Consider the following 19,567-nt stretch of genomic DNA (forward strand, 5'->3'; position numbering starts at 1 on the left):
CGTTGAAGAGAAACAACAAAATAACAAAATATATATAAAACAATAAAAAATTCTCACGACGTTTCGACCATAACTCAAACGGTCATCATCAGGTGTGTCGGTTTGCATAAATTTATTTTGAAAACGGCATATTTATTTATATATATAAAAATAACGTTTGCGTCACGCGCAACGATGGCAGTTTGCCAGGACTAGTCCATCTATTTTTTTTGAAAAGAGGAGGGGGGAGACGAAATTTGTTTTTATGTATGCTGTCTGAAAGGCACTGTAAGCGTGAACAATCAATCAAGAACTGAAATGATTTATCAAATCTTTCCAATGATTGCTAAGATAGAATCCATCTTCTCGGTTGAAATTGTCTCTGTGTTTGTATATGTGGATAGCCTCATGAACGAATCTCTCATGGAAGCCAGATGGCTTACAAAGAACCTCCGTCTTGGAAAAGTCAATGGCATGTGAGCCTACTGAATTAGAACAATGATCTGCTACGGCCGAGGTGTTGGTCCTACCGTGTTTAAGGTCTGCTTTATGTTCACGAATGCGGTCCGAGATATGGCGTTTGGTTTCTCCAATGTAACTACTACCACAGAGGCAACTTAGTTTGTAGACACCAGGGTATTGTATGTCCGGAATCACATCTTTTACAGACGGAACCAGATCACGGATTTTATGTAATGTGTTGAAACGGACCTGGATCTTGTGTTTATTCAAGATTTTGGAGATCTTTTTTGTGATCCCAGCAATGTAGGGTAAAGTGATGGTTTTGAAAGGCTCCTCAAGAGGGTTCTTCTTCATGGTTTGAGTGATAGCTTTGCGGATTGTATAGTCGGAGTAACCATTAGCCCTAAGAGCTTGGTGTACGTGCTTGAGTTCACTGCTTATGTGTTCCTGGTCGGATATGCATTGGGCTCTATGATACAGAGTCTTGATGAGAGAATTCTTCTGTGATGGATGGTGGTGGGAATCCGGTTTCAGATAAGCATCCGTATGGGTAGCTTTCCTGTAGACAGAGTGGCTCATTGAACCATCAGGTCTCTTTTTAATTAGGACATCCAAAAAAGGTATCTTGCCATCTATTTCGACTTCCATGGTAAATCTGATGGCTGGGTGTATGGAATTGATGTGGTCGAAGAATTTGTCTAGAGCAGGCCGGCCATGTGGCCAGATGACAAAAGTGTCATCCACGTACCTCTTCCATAAGGTTGGGCGCAGAGTGGCAGTCTGGATGGCGTCAGTCTCAAATTTCTCCATGAAAATGTTAGCTATAACTGGAGAAAGGGGGGAGCCCATTGGGGTGCCCTCAGTTTGTTTGTAGAAAGTTCCATTCCAAGTGAAGTATGTATTGGTTAAACAGTGTCTCACCAGGGGGGGTACCTCAGTGTTTAGTCCTTGATGAACCAAGTCTTCAATGATTGCAATGGTGTCAGGTACAGGAACCTTGGTGAATAAGGAAACTACATCAAAACTGACAAGCAGGTCGTCTGGGGACAGGGAAATACCCTTGATTGTTGATACCAGGTGAGTAGAATTTTGTACCGCAGAGGTGGTCTTTCCAGTGAAAGGACGCAGGATTTCAGACAAAAAACGAGCTAGTTTGTAGGTGGGGGAGCTGATAGTAGAGACTATGGGACGAAGAGGTGTATCAACTTTATGTATTTTTGGTAAGCCGTATAATCTTGGTGGCCTGGCAGCAGAAGGTTTCAACGAAAACTGTTTAGATTGATCAATTAATGCGGTTGAATCAGAAATTATTTTGTTGGTTTGTGTGACGAGGCTGTTGGTGGGATCTCTTTTTATTTTTGTATAACTACCATCGTCGAGTAATTCTTTAATTTTGTTGTTGTATTCTATTTTATCCATGATAACAGTAGCATTGCCTTTGTCAGCTGAGAGAACTACAATATCATTCCTCTTTTTTAATTTATATAATTCAAAACGCTCATCTTTGCTGAGGTTGCTAGCTGGCATCTTAGCGTTTTTGAGGGTTGCAGCGATTTCAGATCTTGCTACGTCTGCAGCGATGTGACCCAGGCCCCTGAGAGCAACGTCTACTTGGGCAATTATATCATTAACTGGTATGTGTTTAGGTGTGACTGCAAAGTTTAGACCTTTAGCTAAAACGGATTTCAGACCATCGGAAATAGAACTGTTACTGCGATTAATTACGACTTTATTAACGTCTAACTTTTTGGTGTGTGGGTCCGGTCTTTTGTTTAAGAGGAGGTTAAATTTGGAAATCAGGTTTTCCTTACATTTGGTCGACATAGTAGCAGCTGAAGAGGCAGTCATATTGTCTACATGTTCCCAATCCGATGTGGACATTATTGCCGTCAATGATAAGTGTGATTTGTAGAGTGTCTTGTCTAACTGATCTAGTTCTGTGCGTATAAGTCTGATTTTTTCTGAGATAAGAGCTAAGCTAGTTTTGAAAAGAATTCGTTTCGCATTAGAAGAAGTTACAGTAGCAGAGGTGAGTGTAAATGCGATTGGTATTACCCCAGAGTCACGGCATCTCTTCAGGAAGGTGAGAGACTCGATCAGCTGAGCTTTCTTATCCCGGAGTTTGTTGAAAGATCTTAAAGTTATGTGAAAACCCTCCCCGTAGAGGCGATTAAATTTTGATTTAAAGCTTTCGTGACTGCAGTAATTCATATTCTTAGTTTTTTCGGTAAAGTCACGTTGAAGAGAAACAACAAAATAACAAAATATATATAAAACAATAAAAAATTCTCACGACGTTTCGACCATAACTCAAACGGTCATCATCAGGTGTGTCGGTTTGCATAAATTTATTTTGAAAACGGCATATTTATTTATATATATAAAAATAACGTTTGCGTCACGCGCAACGATGGCAGTTTGCCAGGACTAGTCCATCTATTTTTTTGAAAAGAGGAGGGGGGAGACGAAATTTGTTTTTATGTATGCTGTCTGAAAGGCACTGTAAGCGTGAACAATCAATCAAGAACTGAAATGATTTATCAAATCTTTCCAATGATTGCTAAGATAGAATCCATCTTCTCGGTTGAAATTGTCTCTGTGTTTGTATATGTGGATAGCCTCATGAACGAATCTCTCATGGAAGCCAGATGGCTTACAAAGAACCTCCGTCTTGGAAAAGTCAATGGCATGTGAGCCTACTGAATTAGAACAATGATCTGCTACGGCCGAGGTGTTGGTCCTACCGTGTTTAAGGTCTGCTTTATGTTCACGAATGCGGTCCGAGATATGGCGTTTGGTTTCTCCAATGTAACTACTACCACAGAGGCAACTTAGTTTGTAGACACCAGGGTATTGTATGTCCGGAATCACATCTTTTACAGACGGAACCAGATCACGGATTTTATGTAATGTGTTGAAACGGACCTGGATCTTGTGTTTATTCAAGATTTTGGAGATCTTTTTTGTGATCCCAGCAATGTAGGGTAAAGTGATGGTTTTGAAAGGCTCCTCAAGAGGGTTCTTCTTCATGGTTTGAGTGATAGCTTTGCGGATTGTATAGTCGGAGTAACCATTAGCCCTAAGAGCTTGGTGTACGTGCTTGAGTTCACTGCTTATGTGTTCCTGGTCGGATATGCATTGGGCTCTATGATACAGAGTCTTGATGAGAGAATTCTTCTGTGATGGATGGTGGTGGGAATCCGGTTTCAGATAAGCATCCGTATGGGTAGCTTTCCTGTAGACAGAGTGGCTCATTGAACCATCAGGTCTCTTTTTAATTAGGACATCCAAAAAAGGTATCTTGCCATCTATTTCGACTTCCATGGTAAATCTGATGGCTGGGTGTATGGAATTGATGTGGTCGAAGAATTTGTCTAGAGCAGGCCGGCCATGTGGCCAGATGACAAAAGTGTCATCCACGTACCTCTTCCATAAGGTTGGGCGCAGAGTGGCAGTCTGGATGGCGTCAGTCTCAAATTTCTCCATGAAAATGTTAGCTATAACTGGAGAAAGGGGGGAGCCCATTGGGGTGCCCTCAGTTTGTTTGTAGAAAGTTCCATTCCAAGTGAAGTATGTATTGGTTAAACAGTGTCTCACCAGGGGGGGTACCTCAGTGTTTAGTCCTTGATGAACCAAGTCTTCAATGATTGCAATGGTGTCAGGTACAGGAACCTTGGTGAATAAGGAAACTACATCAAAACTGACAAGCAGGTCGTCTGGGGACAGGGAAATACCCTTGATTGTTGATACCAGGTGAGTAGAATTTTGTACCGCAGAGGTGGTCTTTCCAGTGAAAGGACGCAGGATTTCAGACAAAAAACGAGCTAGTTTGTAGGTGGGGGAGCTGATAGTAGAGACTATGGGACGAAGAGGTGTATCAACTTTATGTATTTTTGGTAAGCCGTATAATCTTGGTGGCCTGGCAGCAGAAGGTTTCAACGAAAACTGTTTAGATTGATCAATTAATGCGGTTGAATCAGAAATTATTTTGTTGGTTTGTGTGACGAGGCTGTTGGTGGGATCTCTTTTTATTTTTGTATAACTACCATCGTCGAGTAATTCTTTAATTTTGTTGTTGTATTCTATTTTATCCATGATAACAGTAGCATTGCCTTTGTCAGCTGAGAGAACTACAATATCATTCCTCTTTTTTAATTTATATAATTCAAAACGCTCATCTTTGCTGAGGTTGCTAGCTGGCATCTTAGCGTTTTTGAGGGTTGCAGCGATTTCAGATCTTGCTACGTCTGCAGCGATGTGACCCAGGCCCCTGAGAGCAACGTCTACTTGGGCAATTATATCATTAACTGGTATGTGTTTAGGTGTGACTGCAAAGTTTAGACCTTTAGCTAAAACGGATTTCAGACCATCGGAAATAGAACTGTTACTGCGATTAATTACGACTTTATTAACGTCTAACTTTTTGGTGTGTGGGTCCGGTCTTTTGTTTAAGAGGAGGTTAAATTTGGAAATCAGGTTTTCCTTACATTTGGTCGACATAGTAGCAGCTGAAGAGGCAGTCATATTGTCTACATGTTCCCAATCCGATGTGGACATTATTGCCGTCAATGATAAGTGTGATTTGTAGAGTGTCTTGTCTAACTGATCTAGTTCTGTGCGTATAAGTCTGATTTTTTCTGAGATAAGAGCTAAGCTAGTTTTGAAAAGAATTCGTTTCGCATTAGAAGAAGTTACAGTAGCAGAGGTGAGTGTAAATGCGATTGGTATTACCCCAGAGTCACGGCATCTCTTCAGGAAGGTGAGAGACTCGATCAGCTGAGCTTTCTTATCCCGGAGTTTGTTGAAAGATCTTAAAGTTATGTGAAAACCCTCCCCGTAGAGGCGATTAAATTTTGATTTAAAGCTTTCGTGACTGCAGTAATTCATATTCTTAGTTTTTTCGGTAAAGTCACGTTGAAGAGAAACAACAAAATAACAAAATATATATAAAACAATAAAAAATTCTCACGACGTTTCGACCATAACTCAAACGGTCATCATCAGGTGTGTCGGTTTGCATAAATTTATTTTGAAAACGGCATATTTATTTATATATATAAAAATAACGTTTGCGTCACGCGCAACGATGGCAGTTTGCCAGGACTAGTCCATCTATTTTTTTGAAAAGAGGAGGGGGGAGACGAAATTTGTTTTTATGTATGCTGTCTGAAAGGCACTGTAAGCGTGAACAATCAATCAAGAACTGAAATGATTTATCAAATCTTTCCAATGATTGCTAAGATAGAATCCATCTTCTCGGTTGAAATTGTCTCTGTGTTTGTATATGTGGATAGCCTCATGAACGAATCTCTCATGGAAGCCAGATGGCTTACAAAGAACCTCCAAGAAGATGGATTCTATCTTAGCAATCATTGGAAAGATTTGATAAATCATTTCAGTTCTTGATTGATTGTTCACGCTTACAGTGCCTTTCAGACAGCATACATAAAAACAAATTTCGTCTCCCCCCTCCTCTTTTCAAAAAAATAGATGGACTAGTCCTGGCAAACTGCCATCGTTGCGCGTGACGCAAACGTTATTTTTATATATATAAATAAATATGCCGTTTTCAAAATAAATTTATGCAAACCGACACACCTGATGATGACCGTTTGAGTTATGGTCGAAACGTCGTGAGAATTTTTTATTGTTTTATATATATTTTGTTATTTTGTTGTTTCTCTTCAACGTGACTTTACCGAAAAAACTAAGAATATGAATTACTGCAGTCACGAAAGCTTTAAATCAAAATTTAATCGCCTCTACGGGGAGGGTTTTCACATAACTTTAAGATCTTTCAACAAACTCCGGGATAAGAAAGCTCAGCTGATCGAGTCTCTCACCTTCCTGAAGAGATGCCGCGACTCTGGGGTAATACCAATCGCATTTACACTCACCTCTGCTACTGTAACTTCTTCTAATGCGAAACGAATTCTTTTCAAAACTAGCTTAGCTCTTATCTCAGAAAAAATCAGACTTATACGCACAGAACTAGATCAGTTAGACAAGACACTCTACAAATCACACTTATCATTGACGGCAATAATGTCCACATCGGATTGGGAACATGTAGACAATATGACTGCCTCTTCAGCTGCTACTATGTCGACCAAATGTAAGGAAAACCTGATTTCCAAATTTAACCTCCTCTTAAACAAAAGACCGGACCCACACACCAAAAAGTTAGACGTTAATAAAGTCGTAATTAATCGCAGTAACAGTTCTATTTCCGATGGTCTGAAATCCGTTTAAGCTAAAGGTCTAAACTTTGCAGTCACACCTAAACACATACCAGTTAATGATATAATTGCCCAAGTAGACGTTGCTCTCAGGGGCCTGGGTCACATCGCTGCAGACGTAGCAAGATCTGAAATCGCTGCAACCCTCAAAAACGCTAAGATGCCAGCTAGCAACCTCAGCAAAGATGAGCGTTTTGAATTATATAAATTAAAAAAGAGGAATGATATTGTAGTTCTCTCAGCTGACAAAGGCAATGCTACTGTTATCATGGATAAAATAGAATACAACAACAAAATTAAAGAATTACTCGACGATGGTAGTTATACAAAAATAAAAAGAGATCCCACCAACAGCCTCGTCACACAAACCAACAAAATAATTTCTGATTCAACCGCATTAATTGATCAATCTAAACAGTTTTCGTTGAAACCTTCTGCTGCCAGGCCACCAAGATTATACGGCTTACCAAAAATACATAAAGTTGATACACCTCTTCGTCCCATAGTCTCTACTATCAGCTCCCCCACCTACAAACTAGCTCGTTTTTTGTCTGAAATCCTGCGTCCTTTCACTGGAAAGACCACCTCTGCGGTACAAAATTCTACTCACCTGGTATCAACAATCAAGGGTATTTCCCTGTCCCCAGACGACCTGCTTGTCAGTTTTGATGTAGTTTCCTTATTCACCAAGGTTCCTGTACCTGACACCATTGCAATCATTGAAGACTTGGTTCATCAAGGACTAAACACTGAGGTACCCCCCCTGGTGAGACACTGTTTAACCAATACATACTTCACTTGGAATGGAACTTTCTACAAACAAACTGAGGGCACCCCAATGGGCTCCCCCCTTTCTCCAGTTATAGCTAACATTTTCATGGAGAAATTTGAGACTGACGCCATCCAGACTGCCACTCTGCGCCCAACCTTATGGAAGAGGTACGTGGATGACACTTTTGTCATCTGGCCACATGGCCGGCCTGCTCTAGACAAATTCTTCGACCACATCAATTCCATACACCCAGCCATCAGATTTACCATGGAAGTCGAAATAGATGGCAAGATACCTTTTTTGGATGTCCTAATTAAAAAGAGACCTGATGGTTCAATGAGCCACTCTGTCTACAGGAAAGCTACCCATACGGATGCTTATCTGAAACCGGATTCCCACCACCATCCATCACAGAAGAATTCTCTCATCAAGACTCTGTATCATAGAGCCCAATGCATATCCGACCAGGAACACATAAGCAGTGAACTCAAGCACGTACACCAAGCTCTTAGGGCTAATGGTTACTCCGACTATACAATCCGCAAAGCTATCACTCAAACCATGAAGAAGAACCCTCTTGAGGAGCCTTTCAAAACCATCACTTTACCCTACATTGCTGGGATCACAAAAAAGATCTCCAAAATCTTGAATAAACACAAGATCCAGGTCCGTTTCAACACATTACATAAAATCCGTGATCTGGTTCCGTCTGTAAAAGATGTGATTCCGGACATACAATACCCTGGTGTCTACAAACTAAGTTGCCTCTGTGGTAGTAGTTACATTGGAGAAACCAAACGCCATATCTCGGACCGCATTCGTGAACATAAAGCAGACCTTAAACACGGTAGGACCAACACCTCGGCCGTAGCAGATCATTGTTCTAATTCAGTAGGCTCACATGCCATTGACTTTTCCAAGACGGAGGTTCTTTGTAAGCCATCTGGCTTCCATGAGAGATTCGTTCATGAGGCTATCCACATATACAAACACAGAGACAATTTCAACCGAGAAGATGGATTCTATCTTAGCAATCATTGGAAAGATTTGATAAATCATTTCAGTTCTTGATTGATTGTTCACGCTTACAGTGCCTTTCAGACAGCATACATAAAAACAAATTTCGTCTCCCCCCTCCTCTTTTCAAAAAAATAGATGGACTAGTCCTGGCAAACTGCCATCGTTGCGCGTGACGCAAACGTTATTTTTATATATATAAATAAATATGCCGTTTTCAAAATAAATTTATGCAAACCGACACACCTGATGATGACCGTTTGAGTTATGGTCGAAACGTCGTGAGAATTTTTTATTGTTTTATATATATTTTGTTATTTTGTTGTTTCTCTTCAACGTGACTTTACCGAAAAAACTAAGAATATGAATTACTGCAGTCACGAAAGCTTTAAATCAAAATTTAAGAAGTTCCTTGTTCATCTTTGAGAAGAAGTTCCTTCTTCAGGCAGAAGGGTCTCATCATAGAGGAACTTGGTTATATGTCACTGAAAATAGCACTGCACCAGGGCAGACGCAACCTGAAAAAAACTCACATGTGGTTGCATAAAAAAAAGCAACAGAAAACATATGGATGGAAAGTACAAATGGGGGTTTGAAAATACCGCAGCAATAGAAGTATGGAAAATTGTCCCAATGGACAGTTTTTTTCTGGGTGACGTCAAGTCAAGAATGTTCGTCTCTGCTGGTTGTTGTGGAGGTAATTGTTCAGATGTCACCAATGACATATTTTGTACCGATCTCACGTCTAGATGCACGTACAGAGCTGGGGGGGGGGCATATGAACGCTCGTGACAACACATTTGTGGGAGACATCAGTCGCCCAACGTGCGAGACATTTGCATCGAACAAGAGAGATTACAGCCCAGTCATCCAGGAACCTAAAAAGTGTTATACATTCGTCCTGGGCTTAAGTAGGCATCACCAAGTGGGGTGGACATTAATGAATGCAGCTAAATTCACAATCTGAACTGTCTACATATTATTTTCTTACTCAGGTGGGTGGGCAGGGAGAGGTGAGATAGGGATTGTTGAGGAGTTTTTAGGGGAAGGGGTAAGATTGGGAGAGGGCGGATGTGGATTGATAGGCAGGAATGATGAATGTTTAAACGACGGCGTGTGTTGTGTGTATCGTTTGCGTTAACGGCATCGGAGCTGGTTGTAACGTTCATGACAATAACGCTGCAGTCAACAAGCCAAAAACGAAATCAGAGCCGAATCTATCAAAGCATCATTTATAACCCATTACCTAAGATGTGGGATCTTTTTTTTTTACAAAAGTGAACATGTGCCTAATGATGGCAAATAATAAAAAAAACGATAAATACACAAATAATGGCCAAATATACATGAAACTATGGAAGAGAGATCAATGCAGTATTTTGACGATACCATTGGTGGACCTTCACACGTTCATTTCCAGTATTAAGCAGATGTTTCAAAAAGACAAATATGTTTTAGAAACATTCATTGTAAGTCTCCCACATTTTTTACTCTTCCATCTAAAAGGTCATGTGATCAGGGTACTGTACTTAATAACGTGAATTTTGGACTTTGGTTTGCATTTTTTAAAGTGGCGGATATCATTAAAACATTTTACAATGCTGCCATTCAAATTGGTGATTAAAAATGTTGAAAAAAAAAACACTGCTTTAATCATCGCTGAGGCTGGTGCACAATGCCCTGAACTCGATGATCACATATGGCAGAGAGTGTGGGGTGCCCATGCTCATCTCGTCTGCCCTCTCTATCACCCTCCCTTCCCACCGCCACAGAACTCTTTACCACAGATGGAAAAAAAATAACACGTGGTGCCCTTTAGTAAACAAATCCCATCTTCCTCGCGGTTTCATAGACTGGCTGGCCAGCTGGATAGGTTTACATTTCCTATGTACAGTACACCAATGCATTCCATTATCCTAGATTATTGCTGTTCTATTATTTCTCCTGGTTACATTTCAAGTGTGCGTGGAGTGTCAGGTTAGCATATGAAGAAATTCTTCGACCACATCAATTCCATACACCCAGCCATCAGATTTACCATGGAAGTCGAAAAAGATGGCAAGCTACCTTTTTTGGATGTCCTAATTAAAAAGAGACCGGATGGTTCAATGAGCCACTCTGTCTACAGGAAAGCTACCCATATGGATGCTTATCTGAAACCGGATTCCCACCACCATCCATCACAGAAGAATTCTCTCATCAAGACTCTGTATCATAGAGCCCAATGCATATCCGACCAGGAACACACAGGCAGTGAACTCAAGCACGTACACCAAGCTGTTAAGGCTAATGGTTACTCCGACTATACAATCCGCAAAGCTATCACTCAAACCATGAAGGACCCTCTTGAGGAGCCTTTCAAAACCATCACTTTACCCTACATTGCGGGGATCACAAAAAAGATCTCCAAAATCTTGAATAAACACAAGATCCAGGTCCGTTTCATCACATTACATAAAATCCGTGATCTGGTTCCGTCTGTAAAAGATGTGATTCCGGACATACAGTACCCTGGTGTCTACAAACTAAGTTGCCTCTGTGGTAGTAGTTACATTGGAGAAACCAAATGCCATGTCTCGGACCGCATTCGTGAACACAAAGCAGACCTTAAACACGGTAGGACCAACACCTCGGCCGTGGCAGATCATTGTTATAATTCAGTAGGCTCACATGACATTGACTTTTCCAAGACAGAGGTTCTTTGTAAGCCATCTGGCTACCATGAGAGATTCGTTCATGAGGCTATCCACATATACAAGCACAGAGACAATTTCAACCGAGAAGATGGATTCTGGCTTAGCAATCATTGGAAAGATTTGATAAACCATTTCAGGTCTTAATTGATTGTTCACGCTTACAGTGACTTTCAGACAGCATACATTAATTTTTCGTCTCCCTCCTCCTCTTTTCAGAACATAGATGGACTAGTCCTTCTAAATAAACTGCCAAATCGCTGCACGTGGCGCTGACGTTTTTTAATAAATAAATACACCGTTTAAAAATAAATAAATTAATGCAAACCGACACACCTGATGACAACCGTATGTGTTATGGTCGAAACGTCGTGAGAATTTTTATTGTTTTATATATTTTATTATTTTATTGTTTCCCTTCAACGTGACTTTACCGAAAGAGCTAAGAATATGAATAGGAAATAATCCATTCCAGAGTATAAGAAATTATATTTTATATGGCATATTATACATTAATGGGGTTGTATATAACATAAGTTAGACACTACTTATTGCTAAAATGCATGCATAAATAAAAATAAATGCATAAATAAAAATAAATGCATAAATAAATTAAAATGATGAAAAACACGTGAAACTTCACAGAGAGTTATACCAAGGGTTGTGCACTGAACGAGATCTACAAGCAGACTGAGGAGCAGCGCTTTGTTTCAGTCGTGAACGGGGGCGACGCATGGAAAGGGCGACTCATCCCGACCCATACAAGTTCTAGCAAGCACCTAGTATCCCAAGCAAGACGTCGTATCTCAAGCAAGACGTCGTATCCCAAGCAAGGCCTCGTATCCCGAGACATTTTTTTCTCAACAAAACACGACGAATACCAAATTCGACGTATTCCAAAGCGGTCGTATACCGAGGTATGACTGTAAATACAAATACTGGGTGTTGATATATGCTATTTTGTTATACAGCCATTAGTTACCAGTGTGAGAAGCAAGTTTAATCAAAGGTGTATTATGCCCCACGGAACACGCAGCCACCTCAACTGACGTTTCAGATGACAACAACCGCGTGATTTTAATAAGGGAGCTCGGTTTCCATTACAATGCAACCGTGACTTTCCATTCTACCCATGTTCAAATGCAAATCGAGAAAACGTACAGGACGAAAGATCATTTGCAGATGCATCGTAGGGGAGGGGTATGGCGCAGAAGAGGCTGGGGAATAAGGATTTACACGCAACAAGCACCTGCAAGGAGGATTAAGGGTGATTATCGACAGATTTGCAAGGGGTAGGTATGATATTAACAACAACAAAACTATAAAGGACTTGCCAGTCGGATTGGGAAACAATAAGCTGCAGGAATAAAAAGGTAGATAATTACCCTTGCCTTGAACAAGATTTATATGAATGGATGGTCACTGGATGCACACACATACTGTACATCTTTTTCAATACACTGCTGAAAATGACCCCTTTAAATAGACAAAACAACAAGCATTGTAGTGTACAGCATACTGAAAAAGGGCGGAGGGCCAGCAAAGGAAAAAAAGCAACCAGAACCAGCTACCAGAAACACAATAGCATATTTAGAAAGAAAGATAGGGGATGGAAATGTCAGACAAACATTTTTTGCCATACAATAGAATTCGCAGAACAGAGAACAGACGCAAAGACAAATCAAGGAATTGTAACAAGAAACGGAGGAATGAAAGCAGAAAAAAGGATGATGACGTTGATAAACCACAAAAATAGATCTTGGTGACTAAAATGAAAACAATGCACCGACAAGGCTGGATCGTTTGCGTGCGTGTCGAACTCATTTCGCACACCGTACGTAGCCAACCGTGCTATCATACACGTGGTGGAAAAACGGTGGGCAGGTGACCACTGCACTTATTTACATTTATCGATGTCTTGAGGATATTTATTTGAAATAACTCTGGAAACAAATGACGTTTAAGATGAGGAGGTTGTCCAGATGTTACAGCATACGTGGCCACTGCTTATTGCAGTGTGATAAAGGGAACCCTCATGGAATAGATTTTTTTAAAATCTGGACATCAAAAAATAAGGCCCGGCTTTTTGATCTAAATGAGTGCACCTATTGAGGGAAAGTCTACACACCACTGCCTGAAAGGTCACCTATTATATACAGGCTTCCCTAGCTTTATTCTTTCTCATCAGCCACCATCGCTTCTAGATACTTGTCCTGCCCAATCCCACTTACTTTCCTTGGTAGTTCTAATGTTGTCATCAAACCGCATACGTTCTCTATTCCACGTGCTCATCTCTTTGTCTCTCAACGTAACTCCAAGCGTACATCTTTTCAGGTTTTGCGCACTGTTCAGCTTTTGTGTGAAAGATATCTATATTTTTTGTTATTGACGATGTATCTGAACCATGCGTCGGAGCAGACAGGACACGCCGATTAAAAATAAAATAGCAAAAACACGAAATGCTTGGGTTTAAGCTGCACCTCCATGCATGCATGCAAGCCTATGCATGCATAATGGTCATTCCACCAAGCCAAATGGGTGTGTTCCTGCAGGCAGCGTCGGTTTGGGTTGACTGCATACTTCACATTCAGTGACTATGCCTTGCTTTTGGCAAGCCATCCTGTACGGGCGTCTCACATACCATGGTTACAAGCCCCAGCTCTATTATAGGATGGTTGAGCCACACACTAATCCAACAAGACCCACCGCCCCCATTTACAATGATTCAATATCAAGTCAAAGTGTCTACCTGCCTGGTCAATCGGTCAATGGCATGGCACTCATTTCCATTTGGTCCTCTTAAAACTAGTGGTGGAATTTTCACTGTTCCATGGTGGGGGGGCAGTCTCTCCGTAGGATGACCAATGTTGACTTATCACTGCTGTAGATATTAGATTGACTCTATAGAGGAGGACGGGCTGAGTGGCCTCACAACTGCGATTTAAACTTTGAAAACATTCTAATTGTGATTCCAGCACTCTAACCGCTGAGCCATCTGGACATGTGTATGCACGTCATTAAAAATACTGAGCCGCTTGATTTAATAACACATGGGTTTAGTTTATAGCTCAAACGTTTATCGCACGCCAGGCAGAGAGCCCAGTTACGTAGTCACAACAACTCTGTTGTTATACCGCCACTCCTCTCCATAAACATTCCAATGCAAATGTCACATTTTGTTACTAACACAGTGATAGTGTAAGAACACTTGAGATAGATCACGCAAGACTACAAGACTGTTGAGTCGACTATTAAATAGCATTTTAAAAGTTGTTCAGAATTTACAGGACTAAATCTGACGATGACTCAAGCGTTTACTCCTTTGCTCCGGTCACTTTTAACGCCAATTCCTTTTTGCTCACTATCATTCCCGTGAAAAGCCTTGCAATCTATTTAAAAACAGACTTATCATGCCAATTAAAAATGCAGCGACCTTTTCTCCAGACAAAACTTTCCAGTAATATACACAGAACAGACATGTACAATACCTCGGCTGTCACTGACGACGTTCCAGAAGCCTCCAGGCTTTGCTCGCTTCAGCCGAGAGACTGCTTTTTACAACAGAGCCCAAATCATCAGCGGGCGTTCGCTGGAGCCTGTGTGATTGGTTCTGCAGTAACCAGCTAAGCGCCACGCAGATGATGATGGGGAGGTGGCCAGGTGGCTCAGGGTGCTAATACTGTCAGAGCACTGAGCCAGCGCGCCACTCGGACCTGAGCTGGACTCCCAGTTCAGCCACCTGTGATTAATCTGATATTTCTCTTACGATTAAACAACTCTTCCTCGAAATGTATTAAAATTGTGCTTTTGGCATAATTTCATGACATGAAGTAACGGTTCGGACCTCTCTCAAAGCAGCGCAACTCTTCATGCCAGAGAACAGCCTGCAGATTAACGTAGCTTGTCGATGGTCTCAGCCCAGCTACCAATTATTGCATTAAAAAAATCCACAATTATAAAAAAGGTGCTTTCAAAAAATTTGGTTAATTCAAATTATGAACATTAACAAAAGTGTTTGGTTTTATTGAGGTGCGTCAAACACTCTGTACAGGGCATTTTAAAGGTGTGCCCCGAGTGTGGATAAAGAGGGCTAATGATTTAATTTCAGAAGTACAGGAGTTCCATGGCATCATCTTGGGCCTTGTTTGCTCTGGAGACCGGGAGATCAATGATCCATATTCGATGTTCGGTCGCCGATTTGAAAGAATTCGTAGCAATTTATCTCTTAACAGAGTGGATCGCGTGAAGGCTGACATCTTCCACCTCATATACGACACGTAACGACGTAATACCCGATCCACAAATACGAATGAGATATCACAGCGATACACTCCGCTACTCCTGACGCAGACATCTGGCTTGACCACCTGAATGTGAAAAGATAGTTGTTCCTCTGCATCTACAACATCAGCCGTACGAAAGAAGAATCTTTGGCCTTACCCGAAATAAACTGATTGAACTTCCAGGGCTATTCTTTCATAAACAGTTATCCACTACTAGCTGTGACTTTGAGAGCCCCAAATTGATTTTTTTCCTATTACATGACACAACTGTAACATGATACGGATATTTTTAATGGTAATTAATGGTATTAAACCAACATTAATATATGCTTGCAACTGTTAATAAGTCTGTGGTATACTGTCTCTATGACTATAAATGCTACAAATGGAAACGTGTGAAAAGCTAGCTACTCTCTGTTCGTGACATTTTTAATAAAAGCAGCTGCACTATTTCCACACATAACTATTGTTTATTTACCAATGCCTTTCACTGCACCACACAATGTGCCTGCTGTTGCTGCCAGTACTGTTGAAAGGACGCCAAATGAGGGCATTTAATGGACCTTTTCACGTGAGCAGAAACTGCACAATAACCAGCAATGCGGATGATTTCATGAATCGGCAAATATATATTTTTTCAAATATGCGTGCGTTCTACGTCTATGCAACCAACTGATGAAGGTTAACATTTAAATGCCGAGAGAAATGTCATCCCTCTATACGCAAAATTGCGTTACATTCTTACACAGAATAACTGAAGCATGGGTGCTTGTGATCTCATTAAGGATTTTTTCCCGAATTTTCTGACAGAACTGTGGCACACACAGACAGGAGCTTTTGGCTTGTGTACAGAATGTTAGGAATGTCACGCCAGTAGAAGGGAAAGTAAGTTGAAAGTTACATGTATAACTTGTCAGGACAGCGTTGTAGACATAATCAGGAAGAGGTTGCGATGGGTGGGATGCGTGCGCAGGATCGAGGATGGCATGTGCCCAAGGCAGACATTGGAGTGGAAACCAGAGGTCAGTGACCGTCGTGAAGACCTAAAGCCAGATGGTGAGATGCTCTATGATCAGGCTTCAAGGGTTGGGTGAGAAGTGAACAGCAGATGTGTGACGTGACAGAAGAAAGTAATTTGGTGTTGTGGCAGAATATGCAGTCCTGGCTGTGATGACTCACAACGACAATGTCCTTAAATCCTCCTGTTGATGAAATAATAATGCTACTCATGTAGCAATCTCCGAAAGCAGAAGGTGGCGTGACATAAATTCTCAGGGCGGGCCAGGGGTGGATAATACTCTTGATAAGTCACGTAGCAAGTGTGGTGGGCACAGGACTTCTGATGTGTGTGTGAAACGCAGCTTGCTTGATTAGGGAATTTCTCACAACCTGGTTAGACGCCACGTGGTACGAACGTGACCCAACAAAAAAACAGTGCACTGATGAACCCAACTTGACATTTAAAACCCTATGAGGGGCTAATCAAACACTATAGGAATAACATATATAATATGTCCGCTCCTGTTGACTTTCCACTTCGTCTACATTCACTTCATTGCTGAGTAATTGTCTCAAATACCCTTTTTGCTTTGGTGCCTTGAGATGTACAGCATGACAAGCTATTTTTTTAAATAACAAATAATGGAGATGTTAAGAACTGACCACCACTGAAATGTGAAATTTGAAACACCAGCTCAGATACTCAAATTGAGATGTGTCACCCTATTTCCTCACTTGAAAACATACAGACCACGTTATCTTTTACTTGTGAAGGTTATTTTTTCACGACATCTCCATTCCATGTCCATCACGGGGTTGTTTCACAATGCGTCATCACGCGAATCAATGCACGTTGTTAAAAGGGTTTAGGGGAGGGGTACCAAGACCCATTTACCGATCACTCACCACTAATGTTAGCCACGGCCAGGAATCTAACTCAGTTCGGTAGATTCAGGGCATCAGCCAACCCACTGTGCCACCCCACTCACGCAATAATTATAAAATGAATCAAGTTACTGCAAACACAAACAAACCACTTTATTTAAACATTAGTGTGTGTGTGCCAGTGTTCCCTTCTGAAGCGCGGTTGGCTACGTACGCTGCGAAATAAGTTCAACATACAGACCCTCTTTATCCAATTCAGAGTGAGACCCCTTCACCTAAAGCTGGGGTCACTTAGGCCCTCTTGTCTGGACCCCTCTTTGGGCCTCTATATTCCCTCTGGCCAAGCCACCTAAAACCACAACCCCCCCAAACTCTGGCCCCTGGCATCTCACTCCACCCCGACTATAAACGCAGCTCCCACCCTCCCTCCCGGCCCAGGAATGAATGAGCAACGAAAAGGCTCCCTATGCACAACTGGTGGTTCAGGCTCCTCCCGTGTCTGGTGGCGTGAACAATTCCCCAAGTTGATTTCTTTCTCACCCTACCCTAGCTTGTGCCGAATTATTCAACGAGAAACTAGGGGATGGGGGGATGGGGGGGAGAGAATCTCAAACATTCCGTGGACTGCGATATTGGTTCGCATGGTGGTTAAATTAACGGCAGCGTCATGCTTAAATAGATGTTACATTTATTTTAACATGCGTGAACAAAAACGGGTGCAGTCAACAACGCAACTGCTTAATTTAGCCTTTGAAAAATGATTGAAATTAACACGTTGTATTATTTTCCTTGCATTTAATGTCGATGTAGTTTTTTGTCTTGTAATTAATTTTTGCAAGGTATTTAAACTAAACGCTGTATTTGTATTCCCCCGGCTACAGTTAATATTAGTGACCGGTGATATCTAAACCCTTCCCTCCCCCCCACTTCACGAACCAGCACTGACCAGCGAGGTGAAGTATGGTCAAACAAACCACACGATGGATGCGACGTGGCAAGGCAGTGACTGTACGCGTCTGTGGAAAAAGAGCTTTATAGCTCATCGGATTCCTTCGGTATATTCCGATGCTTCTGATTCTGATACGGTGATCCCGTTTACAGAACAGCAAAACAAAAAATTCACCAGATGTCTAAAGAGCCTTTCCTCAACAGATATTCGTATCTTAGAAGGGTCTGTGAATAGACGTAAATACGTGTTTGAGATTGTTGAGCGACGCGGAGGCTTCGGAATACAATGTTTTATCTGTGATTTACCCCCTATCGTGTTCGCGGGGAACCAGTTAAAGTAATAGTAGTTCTGTACCCCATACATCACCAATCCCTGCGGTGTTGTTATTAGGGCAAGTGGATTTACAATCACATCAACGCGACTTGGCCAATCATCACTACCTCCGTGATAAGTACCAATTTGTGTAAAGTAAACAGTGGTCGTCAGACGGACGTACTGGCCCCGACGTGCTAACGTGTAATTTACACCAGCAATATAAAAACAAAGCATTACTGCACCTCCCATTAGCGCGGTTGGCTGCGTACGGTGCGAAAGAAGTTCAACACACACGTACACACGCATCTCTCTACCTACAACCACAAACCCTGTAAGTTAACATCCCCATGGTCAACGAAACGAGCGCCACTTTTGCGGTAAGCCAACAGTGGTCGTCCTGTGCATATAGACTTTCCACTGTCATAGTAATGTGGAATTTCCACGACTATCTATGCGCCCAGGGACAGTTGGGCCATCACCGGCCTCGCCTGATATTTCGCGGGAAGCCTGCGGCTAGGCCGCTGGTCAATAGACTGGCCAGATGCGTCCATCGACCACGCAAACCCCGCGGCAACAACCAAGACGCCGATCAATGTAAACACAATTTTCTACAAAAAAAAACATAATTAAACGGGTTTATTTTGTATGTGTACATTTATATGTAAAACAACACATTAATGCGTAAGTTTACTAAGTAACGTTACGAAGATGTTCGTGATTTTAGGAGAAAAAAAATAAAAGTTTAACAAATCTCGGCTGCCGAAACCTTCGCTTTGTATTTGTTAAAGCGCAAACACTTCAAGGGAGATTTACCACGAAGCCTACCTTGGAGTAGCTGCTGCTGATGATGATGATGCTGCTGCTGATGCTCTTTAATAACACTTCACCGTCCCTCACTCCCGGTCAACTTTCAGAACTTGCTCGCTGGCATCACCGAGCGGGCGAAATCCTCAGAGAGACTCCCTCCCTCATGA

The 19,567-nt window shown here is 41.6% G+C and overlaps 1 protein-coding gene across 2 annotated transcripts in view; it reads right to left on the bottom strand.

Annotated features, from left to right (window-relative positions):
• The window catches only part of SLC39A13 (solute carrier family 39 member 13), a 43,404-nt gene extending 23,837 nt beyond the window's left edge, over nt 1-19,567 (bottom strand). Inside the window, exon 1 of one of the 2 annotated variants that reach the window (XM_032956162.2) lies at nt 19,419-19,567. The gene's annotated coding sequence lies outside the window, so the exon portion shown is untranslated. Of the gene's footprint in view, nt 1-14,650; nt 17,710-19,418 lie in introns of those variants that run through there. The other variant, XM_032956163.2, reaches the window with a different exon arrangement.

The sequence above is a fragment of the Petromyzon marinus genome, chromosome 17 (assembly GCF_048934315.1).
Source record: "Petromyzon marinus isolate PM22_M1 ecotype Great Lakes invasive population chromosome 17, UKy_Petmar_22M1.pri1.0, whole genome shotgun sequence".
Lineage (NCBI taxonomy): Eukaryota > Metazoa > Chordata > Hyperoartia > Petromyzontiformes > Petromyzontidae > Petromyzon > Petromyzon marinus.